The following is a 12,611-nucleotide window of genomic DNA, read 5'->3' as shown; positions in this document are numbered from 1 at the left end:
GGAGTGGAAGGCCTTGGACCTCCCTATGTGCGAAAGCGCATCGTTTAAGGTGAAGGTCAGTCATCAATTCACCCTCAGCGGTGTGCTTATATATCGTCCACCTGGGAATGACACCGCCTTCAAGGCTGCCCTTGTGGATGTAGTCAGTTCCTTGACCGCAACTTGCTCTAATTTCAACATAGTTGGTGACTTAAATATACATCTGGATCAGTCGTCATCCCCTTCCATCAGCTCTTTGCTGGCGGACTTAGAAGCGTTGCAACTTGACCAACTGGTCACCTCCCCCACCCATATAGGAGGACATATATCGGATCCTTTCTTTACCACCTTAGCTCGGGCTAGATCAGCTGACCCGATGGTGGTGGGTTGGACTGACCACCTACTGGTTAAAGTGTCATGTCCCCTTGACACCCCACAACTGAAACCTGCAGGTAAACAGAGTTTAAAGCGAGACTGGCGTAAACTTAAGCTGGAGGAGTTTGTCAGGTTATTGGAGGCACAACCCCTGGGCAAACTGCAGAATGCAGAACAGGGTTATGAACAATTCTGCAACTGGGTTCTTACTGCCCTCGATTCTCTTATACCGTTACGTTGGGCAAAATGTCATGCGAAAAATCGTAGCCCTTGGTATAATGAGGCGCTTGCCGAGCTTAAGAGAACCTGCCGGCAAGCTGAGAGGGCTTGGAGAAAAGCTTTCGATCCCACGTTAAAATCGCTTTACTTTGCCCAGCTTAAGTCTTACCACAGAGCTATTTGCCAAACCCGGGCCGCATATTACGCAGCTGAGTTTTCTAACAGCCCCAACCCCTCTAAGTTGATCTTCAAGGTACTTAAAGACCTGATGGGGAAACGGGCCACCTCGCAAGAAATCTGTACGGACTCACACTGTGAAAGCCTGGCATCCTTTTTCGTGGAGAAAGTACAGAAAATCTACCGAGGATTTGTACCAGCTGCCCCCGGGGATGTTCCTAGCGAAGTAGAGGTCTTGGTGCCTGAAACTCTGTCAATCCTGCCGAGCATGTCCAATGAGGTATTCGATACTCTGAGCCGTAAAATTAAATCTGGCTCTCCCTCAGATCCTCTGAAACCGGAGTTTTTCGCCTCTCTCCCGCCTCTCTGTAGTGAGCCCATTATGGAGCTGATCAATCTTTCCCTCAGAGAGGGCGTGGTTCTGTTATCCTGGAAGCAGGCTGTGGTCAAACCCATTTTGAAGAAACCGAATTCTGACCCCCTGCTCCCGGAGAACTACCGGCCCATCTCCCTCCTGCCTTGGACCGCCAAGGTCACGGAGGCACACGTGAATACCATTCTGTCTGCCCACCTCTCGCGTAACAACATCCTTGACGAGACTCAAAATGGGTTTCGTGCTCAACATAGCACTGAAACGGCTTTGCTCTTTATGATTGAGCACTTGCGATCAGTGCTAGACGCGGGGCAGACCGCGGCGCTCCTATTGTTAGATCTGAGCGCCGCGTTCGACACGGTGTCTCATGACATTTTATTGCGGCGTCTGGAGGAAGTGGGGATTGTCGGGAAGGCCCTGAAGTGGTTCCGCTCATTCCTCTTGGACCGGTCTTTTAAAGTAGCCATTCCACCTGGCCAGTCCTCGTACCATTCTCTGGAACTGGGAGTCCCGCAGGGCTCTGCCCTCAGCCCCACATTATTCAACTTATATGTGAAACCGCTGGCTGCTGTCGTCAGGCAATATGGCCTTACGATGACATCGTATGCCGACGACACGCAGCTGGCGGTGACACTCAGTGGGGACCCTGAGGTGACTGCGCCCAGATTCCGGTCAGGACTGATAGCTGTGGCTAGCTGGATGCGCAACAACTGCTTACAGCTCAATGCAAAAAAGACCGAGGTCCTGATTGTGGGGAAGCAGGCGGAACTCTGGGGAGACCAGTGGTGGCCTCTCGAACTGGGGGCGATGCCTATTCCAGTGGACGAAGTCAAAAATCTGGGGGTATGGCTGGATTCTAACCTTTCTTTTGCCAGCCATACAAAGAAGACAGCAGCCACCTGCTATGGCATTCTGCGAGGACTTAGACCAGTTCTCAAATTTTTCGACCCTCCCACACGTCAACTGGTCGTTCAGGCCTCGATCCTCTCACGGATAGACTACGGGAGTGCCTTGCTCCTTGGAGTCAATCAGGCTGAGGCGACTAGGCTTCAGAGGGTGCAGAATGCTGCTGCACGGGCCATTGTAGGTCTCCCGAGACGATGTTCTGTCTCTCCTGTACTGGCCTCTCTGCACTGGCTTCCGGTCAGACAGAGAATTAAATTTAAGGTTCTCTGTCTGGCATTTAAGATCTTAAAGCTTTCTTCTCCTCCGGCCTTGACAGGCCTTATTTCTTTTTATGTCCCCACGCGATCCCTCAGATCCGAAGCCCAGTATCTGGCGAACAAGCCTAGGTTCAGGCTTAGCAGGATGGGAGGACGTTCCTTCCGCGTGCTGGCGGCAGATTTGTGGAATTCCCTTCCTGTTCACATTCGGGCCCTCAACAGCTTGACCCTTTTTAGAAGGGCCATCAAAACCCACTTGTTCATCTCTGTAGGCTAATATCCCCCTTCGTCAGCTCTGATCGGTTGTGTTGTTGCATATGATCAGGCGCCAGGACGCCCCTTCGCTGGGGCAGCTGTTGCGCCTAATAAATGTTATTAACATAACATCCCTATTAGAGCTAGGGGCTTCCTCGTACATTATAAATTATAATGCGTGTTGTGAACTTGCCTGCTCTTTGTGATGAAACTAGATCCCGTTGCACTCCTATTATAGGTGCACATTATATCAAAATCCTAAAAGAAGCGCAAATGCTTACATCTTCAACTTGTAATATTGAAAGGGAAGCTTGGTGTGGGGTCTGGGGGTTTCAACTGAGCGCTCTCGCATATCTTAAGTGACTTCAGTTACATTCTATCCAAACAATATTAACGGAACAAGCTACCACTATCAAATTGAATACTGGTTGAAATTCTTCATTTAATAGCACTGAACATCAGAGCGAGTACCTAAAAGTGCATTTTTTACTTTCATGCGACAGACATGTGTATCTTAATTAACTGACACAAAAGGAAAACCACATGTGCCACAAAGAAGCTGACCTTGACTGGTGCTAACGTCAAGGATGGGGTAAGTGGTCCATCTCCAACTCCACTGCCCTACTCGAGAACCTTGAAATCCTAGGTCTCATCAGGATCGTCCAAGACACGCTCAACTCAATTTAAACAGCCTGCAACAAGGTCTAGTTCAGCCACCTAACTCTACTCACCTCTGACGACAGACTGTCTGCACGAACGTTCTGAACTCCGGCCAGATGATTTGCCATCAGACAAATCTGATGGTCCTGAACCCAGGACCAGAGACGCAGAGCCTCTCTGCAGAGACACTGCGACCCCACTCCTCCCTGCTTGTTGATGTACCACATCGCGGTCGTGTTGTCCGTAAGGACCTGAACCGACTGACCGCGAAGGGAAAGGAGGAAGGCCTTGAGCGCCAGACGTATCGCCCGCAACTCTAGAAGGTTGATATGATGCAACCTTTCCTCTGGAGACCAAAGACCCTTGACCTCCAGATCCCCCAGATGAGCACCCTAGAGTGGATGCATCCGTTATCACTGTGGCCACGATGGAGGAAGTTGAAAAGGCTTTCCTTGCGACAGATTGCCTTCCACGCTCCACCAAGACAGATCCGCCGCAGCTTCTCTGGAGATCCTCACTGACTCCCTGATATCTCCGTTGTGCTGATACCACTGCCTGCGGAGGCACCACTGGAGCGCCCTCATGTGCCAGCGTGCATGGTTGACCAATAGAATGCAAGAAGCCATCAGACCGAGCAGGCGAAGGGCCTTCAGGACTGGAACAACCACTTCATTGAAGAATAAAGGAATCATTTCCTGTATGTCGTGAATCCTTTGAGGAGGAGGGAATGCACGACATACAGTAGTGTCCAGTACCGCACCTATGAACAGGTTGCGCTGGGAGGGCACCAGGTGAGACTTGGGTACATTTATCGAAAAACCCAACCTGGGCAACAACCGAGTTGTCTCTTGCAGATGATGGAGCACCACCTCTGGCGACTCCGCCTTGATCAGCCAGTCGTCCAGATACGGGAATAGTGGAATCCCCGACCTCCTGAGATGAGCTGCCACCACTGCCATCACCTTGGCGAAGACTCGAGGCGCAGTAGTAAGACCAAACGGAAGGACCGCAAACTGGTAGTGCTGCGACCCAACCGTAAAACGGAGATACTTTCTGTGCGACTTCAAGATTGGAATATGAAAATACGTATCCTGCAAGTCGATCGACACCATCCAGTCCTCTTCCAGCAGCGCTTGAAGAACCTGTGCAAGGGTGAGCATCTTGAACTTTTCCTGTTTCAGGTAAAGGTTCAAGATCCTGAGATCCAGAATTGGCCGTAACCTGCCATCCTTCTTGGGGATCAGGAAATACCGGGAGTAGCACCCCTGACCCCTTTCCTGCTCCGGAACCACCTCTATCGCACCTTTCCTGAACAATGCCAGGACTTCTTCCTGCAGCAGAAGCAGGTGGTACTCCGAACAATAACCCTGGCAAGGAGGGTAATTTGGGGGAAACTCCAGAAAGGGAAGAGCATACCCATTCCCAACGAGATTGAGAACCCAAAGATCCGATGTTATCAATTCCCAATCCCGCAGGAAAAGGGTAAGCCGGCCCCCCACTGGGCCCACATGATCCGGAATGGCGGATCTAGGGCTGCTTTGCTGCGTTGGCGGGGGGCTGGGAAGGGGAAGAGGAGGAGGAAGAGGCTTGACGTCCTCGAGAACGTCCTCTTTGTTTGCCCCTATAAGACCTGTACAGCGTGTTTTGCTGCTGCTGTGGCTGCTGCTGTGTAGATTTGTAGGATCGAAAGGAAGATCTGCTAAAACCTCTAGTACGCCTTCCAAAAGTGCCCCTGGTCTGAAGGCCCAATGACTTGGCTGTTGCTCTGCTGTCCTTAAAACGTTCTAAAGCAGCATCAGCTTTCTTGCCAAACAAGCCAGAACCATCGAAAGGGAGATCCAACAATGTAGATTGGACATCTGTAGAAAACTCACTAGACTTCAGCCATGCAGCTCTCCTTGTAGCTACAGAAGAGCCCATGATCCTCGCCACAGAGTCCGCCGTGTCTAACCCACTCTGAATCACCTGCCTTGCTGCAGCCTGAGTATCAGAGATAACTTCCTGGAAGTCTTTTCTAACCTCCGCAGGTAATTTAGGTACCAACTGTTTAACAGTATCCATAAGGGCGTGAACATAACGACCCATCAGGCAGGTCGCATTTGTGGACTTAAGCGCCATACTAGCAGAGGAGAAAATCTTTTTAGCAGCCTGATCCTGCTTTCTCGACTCCTTTTCTGACGGAACTTGAGGAAAAGCCCCTGATGATCGTCTGGAACAGGCAGCCTGTACCACCAAACTCTCAGGAAGAGGGGGAGTAGATAAAAATTCTGGGTCATCCGGAGCAGACCTGTACCTCCTGGCAACAGCTCTAGACACAGCTGGAGTTGATAAAGGTTTCCTCTAAAATAGGATCTCTAGGGCATCATTAAAGGGCAGCAATGGTTCAGTCACCGATGAAGGAGAGTGAAGAACCTCCGTGAGTAGATTTGACTTGAACTCAGCAGTAGGTAAAGCAATGTTCAACAAATTCGCAACTTTTTTAATTACAACATGGTAAGGAGCCACATCTTTAGAGGGTTCGTCTGATACTGAAACCAAATCCCACTCAGGGGACAGTTCAAGACCACTGGCCACCGAAAGATCCTCATAAGGATCATCAGGATCCTGTAGCTCACCCTCCTCCAAATACTCCTCACAATAGCTCTCTTCTTCCAACAGCCTCTGGACTTCACGCCTCGACCTGTGCTTCACCCTCGAAGCCGTCGGATCCACTGTCGACTCCACCGAAGTCAGAGCCAGCGCCGAGCCCGACGCCGGGCGAGGAAGACTTCCACGAAGTCGATCTGGATTCGGCATCAGAGATGATGGAACCGGCGTCGAAGGATTCAGAGTCGACGACTTCGGCGTCGATGGCTTCGGAGACGAAGGCCTCGCCGGTGTCGGAAGATGCCAATGCGGCGCCGGAGCCGGCATAAAGGGCGCAGGGGCATAGGTTTGGGGGACACCCAGTCCAATTGCCATCAGACCCGTGGGACCAACAGGCATCCCAGAGGGGTACATAGCCCTGGAGTAGATACCATACATCGCATTTAGAAAATGCGACGGATCCTGACCTGGAGCCGGGAAGTTTGGAAACGAACCCTCAGGTGGAGCTCGAGGGTGCGGAGTCGATATGACGTCGACCTCCTCTTCAGGCTGGTGCACCGGAGTCGACAGACCTTCGGGCAACGGAGCCTCACCCCCTCCAACTATCTCCTCCTCACCTTCATCCTCCCGATCCGGAGAACGTGCTGGATCCGGAGATAGAACCGCGGTCTGCTTCGGCGAACCAGGTGAATTCGCATGCGACGCCGCACCTCCGGCGTCATGCTCTTCCGAAGCCGAAGACACCACTTCTTTCTCTACCAGCTTCACCTGCGACTTCGGCTTAGAACCCGAGTCTTTCTTTGAACGATGTTGGGAATTCATGAGATCTTTTCTTATGCTTCTTTTATGAAGACCTCGAAGCATGGGCCGAGGACGAATCCGAACGCGACCTCAAGTGAGATCTTGACCTCGAGCGTCGAGTCCGTGATCTCGATTTCTTCTTCTCCTTACTTCCTTTAAGCTTTGCAACAATAAGCTTAGCTTCTCTCTCCCGGAGGGCCTTAGGAGTCATCTTCCTGCAGGAACTGCAGTCCTCGACATCGTGGTCGGAGCCAAGACACCACAAACAGCATTCATGCGGGTCCGTAATGGACATAGTCTTTCTGCATTCCCACAGGCCTTAAAACCCGTCTTCTTCGAAGACATGTTGAAAGAGGAGATACAGGAATACTAACAATGCAAAGTAACAACAGAGAAAGCTACAGACGATCCCTAGAAAACCGTTAGCGTTGACGACGCGGAAAAAAGGGAACTGATGTCATCACGCCGGCGTGGGCCTATTATAGGCGTCGGTGACGTCAGCGGAGTCGCGAGCGATGCCGTGCCTCTATGACGTCCAAGTCCACGTCGGCGCGAAGCTACGAAAAGAATTTCCGAATGTTGCTGGTGCAAGGGGGATATTCACAAGGTGAGGAATCCACACGGCAGATGTATCTATCAGAACTATAACTACATTTAAGTATATACTATTAAAAACAATTAATAGTTGAAATTTGTTCTACATTTCTATCAAAAACTGCATTCTGGCATTGATAGTTTTCCAATGATGAAGCAATACAATATGTTTTTAAATATTTATCAGAAAAGTAATGTAGTAAACTATTTCTAGATATGTATTTTAAAATGTAAGTCAACAGAGAAGAAACAGCAAAGGTAGCAGATGTAGCAAAAGAGGATGGTAACTAGTTTGAAGAAACATTAGAACACAGCCAACCAGTCTTCAGCAGTACTCCTGCAAATGGATTGGCTGCAAAGCACCTTAAAGTCGCTAGATGTAAAGCTCCAACAGTACATTACTTTGAGAAAAAAACACTGATATCCAACAAGCATTTGTTATGCAGGCACTCTGTGTGTATATATATGTGTGTGTGTGTGTGTGTGTATATATATATATATATATATATATATATATATATATATATATATACACACACAGCTAGCTGAACAACACCACTCCCGAGCCTAACCGCAATTGACAAAATGCTCCAAAAGACTATAGGGGTGGTAGCTTTGGCCATAGAAAACACTGAGAGACGTCTCTCGCGGACACCTGCTATGCCTCCTAACACGCCAACTGGGAATGCTTCTATGGCCACAGCTAACTCCCCTGATTCGCTGCTAGCAACCTCTTTTGTGGACCTTCCTTGTGCACAGATAGAGTCAGATGTAGGGTCTAGTAGTAAGATTAAAAGAGAAGGGAGGTCCCTTACTCATCCAATACGGGACAAGGGGAATTACAAATCAGAATAGAAAAGTCTCAAACCGTCATTAATCATAGGCTTATTTCTCCAAAGCCTATACACATAAATATAAGTACACCACTACATAGCCTTAGGCCTCAACCTCACTAATCATTCTCTCCATGCATTCAAAAATTGACGTATGTTTAACAAAAAATGGATAATCTCAAAGCACCATTTATAAGACGGTCACAAAGTATTGCACAATAGTTTCATACAAATTTATTAAGTACAAAGTTTTCAATAGACATTTTGTGTGTAAACAATATAAAATCACAAAAACAATGTTTAAAACCAGTATCACAGTACTGTATATTCAGCTAAAAAAGAAGCAGTTTGTCGACGCAGCCTTTCGGTTTTTTGAAGTTAAAAACACCTTCTTCAGGACAGTTTTTCATTTAGCAACACATTGGGGACCTGTCAATTCTCCCTTATGAGTATAATTCATCAACTTTGTGTACCACCTTTCTCAATATTGGTACCGTATTTGAATTACCTTTGTTTTCAGTATTAATCCGCATAACAAACATACAGCGGAGCCACCGTTTTCAATTCGGGTGTTCGATCTTGGAGCTAATAGAATGCACAGAGGTAATTGGTATATAGATGGGTCTCTATCGTACTTGTATAGAGAATTACCTTCGAGGGGGTGGCCTCCTGGGTTGGTCTCTTTTCAATTTCGACCAATCCGGATGTAATCATACGGCCTCCCTGCTCCGTCTGCAGTTGCACTAGCGTCTGACGTCACTCTTCGGCGGTGATTCAGAATATACAGTACTGTGATACTTGTTTTAAATATTGTTTTTGTGATTTTATATTGTTTACACACAAAATGTCTATTGAAAACTTTGTACTTAATAAATTTGTATGAAACTATCGTGCAATACTTTGTGACAGTCTTATAAATGGTGCTTTGAGATTATTCATTTTTTGTTAAACATACGTCAATTTTTGAATGCATGGAGAGAATGATTAGTGAGATTGAGGCCTAAGCCTATGTAGTGGTGTACTTCTATTTATGTGTATAGGCTTTGGAGAAATAAGCCTATGATTGATGACGGTTTGGGACTTCTCTATTCGGGTCTAGTAGTAACCTTCCCCCTCCTCTGCCCCGCCAGGTACTCAACAAGCCATCTAAGAACTGCCCTAGAAAAAAGAAGCCCAAACCACAAAAAAAGGCTGTTAGGCCCACTACACCTCCCCCAGATATTCCACAGCCAGACGAAGGGGCATCTTTCTCCACTTTAGCTCCTACTTTGTGGGCTACCCATTTATTAATTGATCTGCAAGCCCATATGGAACAACTTATCAAGTCTCAGTTTAAAATCCTGATGAGTAGAATTGATAAAGTTGTGTCCATGCTAAATACTAAAAGCGGTGCAACCCACCAGCCATCAACGCCAACCAGGAATAATCCCCCGTCTCTGGGTGTAGGTAATGCTAAATTGACAACTCAAGACCGAAGTCAAGGTGTAGGACCTCGAGCTGATAATTGGGAACAAGGGCCAGGTCCATTGCCTATGACCAATTGTGCTGCTGGACTTACCAATCCTTGCCCCGCTAACCGCCCATGCATTCATCAAAGCATAGCGGGCCCCTCCATCAGCATCCCGACACCAACCACAGCGGGGGTGAATAAACAGCTGCCAATCCGAGGAATGGTACCCCATAAGTCCACACCCAACTTGCCAGTCAATAGCCCCAAATAACCTCCACCCTCCATCCAGCTACCCCCAGAGGCTTCTCCTTATGTGGTGGTTCTATCTGGAGTGCGGCCACTGGCTGAAAAGCAAGGTGAAACGTACACAGAGCTAAAGAATAAAATCATATTCTGGTTGAACAAATGCAGACCACTAACGAATCCAGGTAAAGGGGAAATACCATTCGCCAGGAGAGTTAGTTGGACAGGGAATAATACCAAAGATATCGGTGGGGATTGTGTGATCATTAATTTTAGAGATCCTGGCGTGGTTAACCATATATTAGAATGGGGCGGTCCCTGTCATCAAGGCCCAATTATCCCCCTCCACGTAGGGTATTTCTACCCACAAGTAAGGTTCCCTGGTGGCCCAGGTGTATCCTACTTTCATAATGACGGTGTGAGGTCTAATTATAACATACCTGTGGAAAATAGATTTGGTACTTTGAAAAATGTGGATTGACTAGCCTCCTCCCCCCGGCATAATGATATAGATTGTATTCCAGACAAGTACAGGGAGGTGAAGACGGGTGAGAGGCAAGGGGTGGAGCACCCACAGTTTACAGGGGGGTACAGTACTAGTGGACCCACCACCGTCTCTATCATCTGAAAATCTCCAAGCTTGTCGCCAAGGAGATGGTAGTGGGATAACCAATCAAGAAGATACCCCTTGTATTACTTTGCCACTGCCCGCCACAACGAATTCTACAAGGCACCATTTAAGTAGATCATTTATTGGGTCTTGGAATGTAGCAGGGTTAGGCTCTAAGCTATCTATTTCGGATTGGGGGGAGTTGGTGGACCAATATGACGTGTGTCTGTTCCAAGAGACTTGGATGACATCCGTTCCCCTTAGAGTGGGTTATGCATGTTACCATATCCCAGCTGCACAGGGACCGAGGGGCAGACCAACGGGGGGCTCGTGGACATGGGTAGCCACTCATCTGGGTTGTTCAGTGACAGTTATTGACACACACTCCTCGGATCTTCTGTGCATTGCCCTCAAATATCTGGATGGCACATCAGTGGTGATACTTAACATTTATCTGCGCCCCACTCCTCACTCCAGGGGGGTCATCCCTGATTGAGGCTATTGACAAACTCCAAGCACTGTACCCTGCTCCTATCAATCAATCAATCAATCAATCATGACACTTGTACAGCGCACTACTCACCCGGAAGGGTCTCAAGGCGCTTGGAGGGGGGGGGGGGGGGTCTGCTACTGCTCGAACAGCCAGGTTGAGTTGTCTCCTGAAGGCGAGATGGTCCTGGGTCAGCCGAAGGTGGATGGGGAGGGAGTTCCATGTCTTGGCCGCTAGGTAGGAGAAAGATCTGCCTCCGGCGGTAGCTCTTCGGATGCGTGGTACGGCCGGCGGCGAGGGCGAGGCTAGTGGACCGTAGCTGGCGGGTGGGCGTGTAGAAGGTCAGGCGGTCGTTGAGGTACTTGGGGCCCAGGTCGTAGAGAGACTTGTGTGCGTGGGTGAGGAGCCTGAACGTGATCCTCTTGTTGACGTGGAGCCAGTGCAGGTTCCTCAGGTGGCCGGAGATGTGGCTGCGTCGGGGGATGTCCAGGATGAGTCGGGCGGATGCGTTCTGGATGCGTTGGAGTCTTTTCTGTAGCTTGGCTCTGGTTCCGGCGTAGAGGGTGCTTCAATAGTCCAATCGGCTGGTGACGAGGGCCTGGGTCACTGTCTTCCTGGTTTCGGTTGGGATCCATCGGAAGATCTTGCGAAGCATTCGTAGGGTGTGAAAGCATGATGAGGAGACGGCCTTGACTTGTCTGGTCATCGAGAGGGAGGAGTCCAGGATGAAGCCCAGGTTGCTTGCGTGGTCAGTTAGCTTGGGAGCGGTGCCCAGGGCTGGGGGCCACCAGGAGTCGTCCCAGGCAGAGGGTGATGGTCCCAGGATGAGGACTTCCGTCTTGTCTGAGTTCAGTTTCAGGCGGCTGTCCTTCATCCACTCGGCGACGTCTTTCATCCCTTCGTGTAGGCTGGTTCTGGCGGTGTCGGGGTCTCTGGTGAGGGAGAGGATCAGCTGGGTGTCATCGGCGTAGGAGATGATGTTGAGGTTGTGTTGGCGTGCGATGGCGGCAAGAGGTCGCATGTAGACGTTGAAGAGGGTGGGGCTGAGTGATGAGCCTTGCGGAACGCCGCAGATGACTTCGGTGGCCTCGGATCGAAACGGGGGGAGGCAGACTCTCTGTGTTCTTCCGGCGAGGAACGAGACGATCCACTCCAGTGCCTTCTCTTGGATGCCGATGTTGCTGAGGCGCTGGATTAGGGTGCGGTGGCAGACAGTGTCGAAAGCTGCGGAGAGGTCCAGGAGGATGAATGCCGCTGTTTCCCCGTTGTCGAGCAGGGCTCCGATGTAGTCGGTGGCTGCGATGAGGGCGGTCTCGGTGCTGTGGTTGGCTCTGAAACCGGACCGCGAGGGGTCGAGGGATCCGTTCGTCTCGAGGAAGGCGGCAAGCTGTCTGTTGACGATCTTCTCGATGACTTTGGCAGGGAAAGGGAGGAGCGAGATGGGGAGGAAGTTCTTGAGGTCGGTGGGGTCCGCTGTAGGTTTCTTCAGTAAGGCGCTGAGCTCGGCGTGCTTCCAGCCTCCGGGAAGGTGGCGGTGACGAAGGAGGTGTTGATGACGTCTCGGAGATGGGGTGCGATGGTGGAGTCGGCCTTGTTGAAGACGTGGTGGGGGCAGGGGTCAGTCGGAGATCCGGAGTGGATGGTGTTCATTGTGCGGACTGTGTCTTCGGTGGTCATCGTGGTCCAGGTGCGGAGGGTGGCGGTGGGGGGCGTTGGTTCGACGGTTGGGTGCGTGGATGGTGCGCCAAAACTGTTGTGGATGTCGGCAATCTTGCGGTGGAAGAACGAGGCGAGTGAGTCGCA

This window comes from Lissotriton vulgaris, chromosome 7 (genome assembly GCF_964263255.1).
Source record: "Lissotriton vulgaris chromosome 7, aLisVul1.2, whole genome shotgun sequence".
Classification (NCBI taxonomy): domain Eukaryota; kingdom Metazoa; phylum Chordata; class Amphibia; order Caudata; family Salamandridae; genus Lissotriton; species Lissotriton vulgaris.
Note: the sequence above shows the minus strand (reverse complement) of the source record.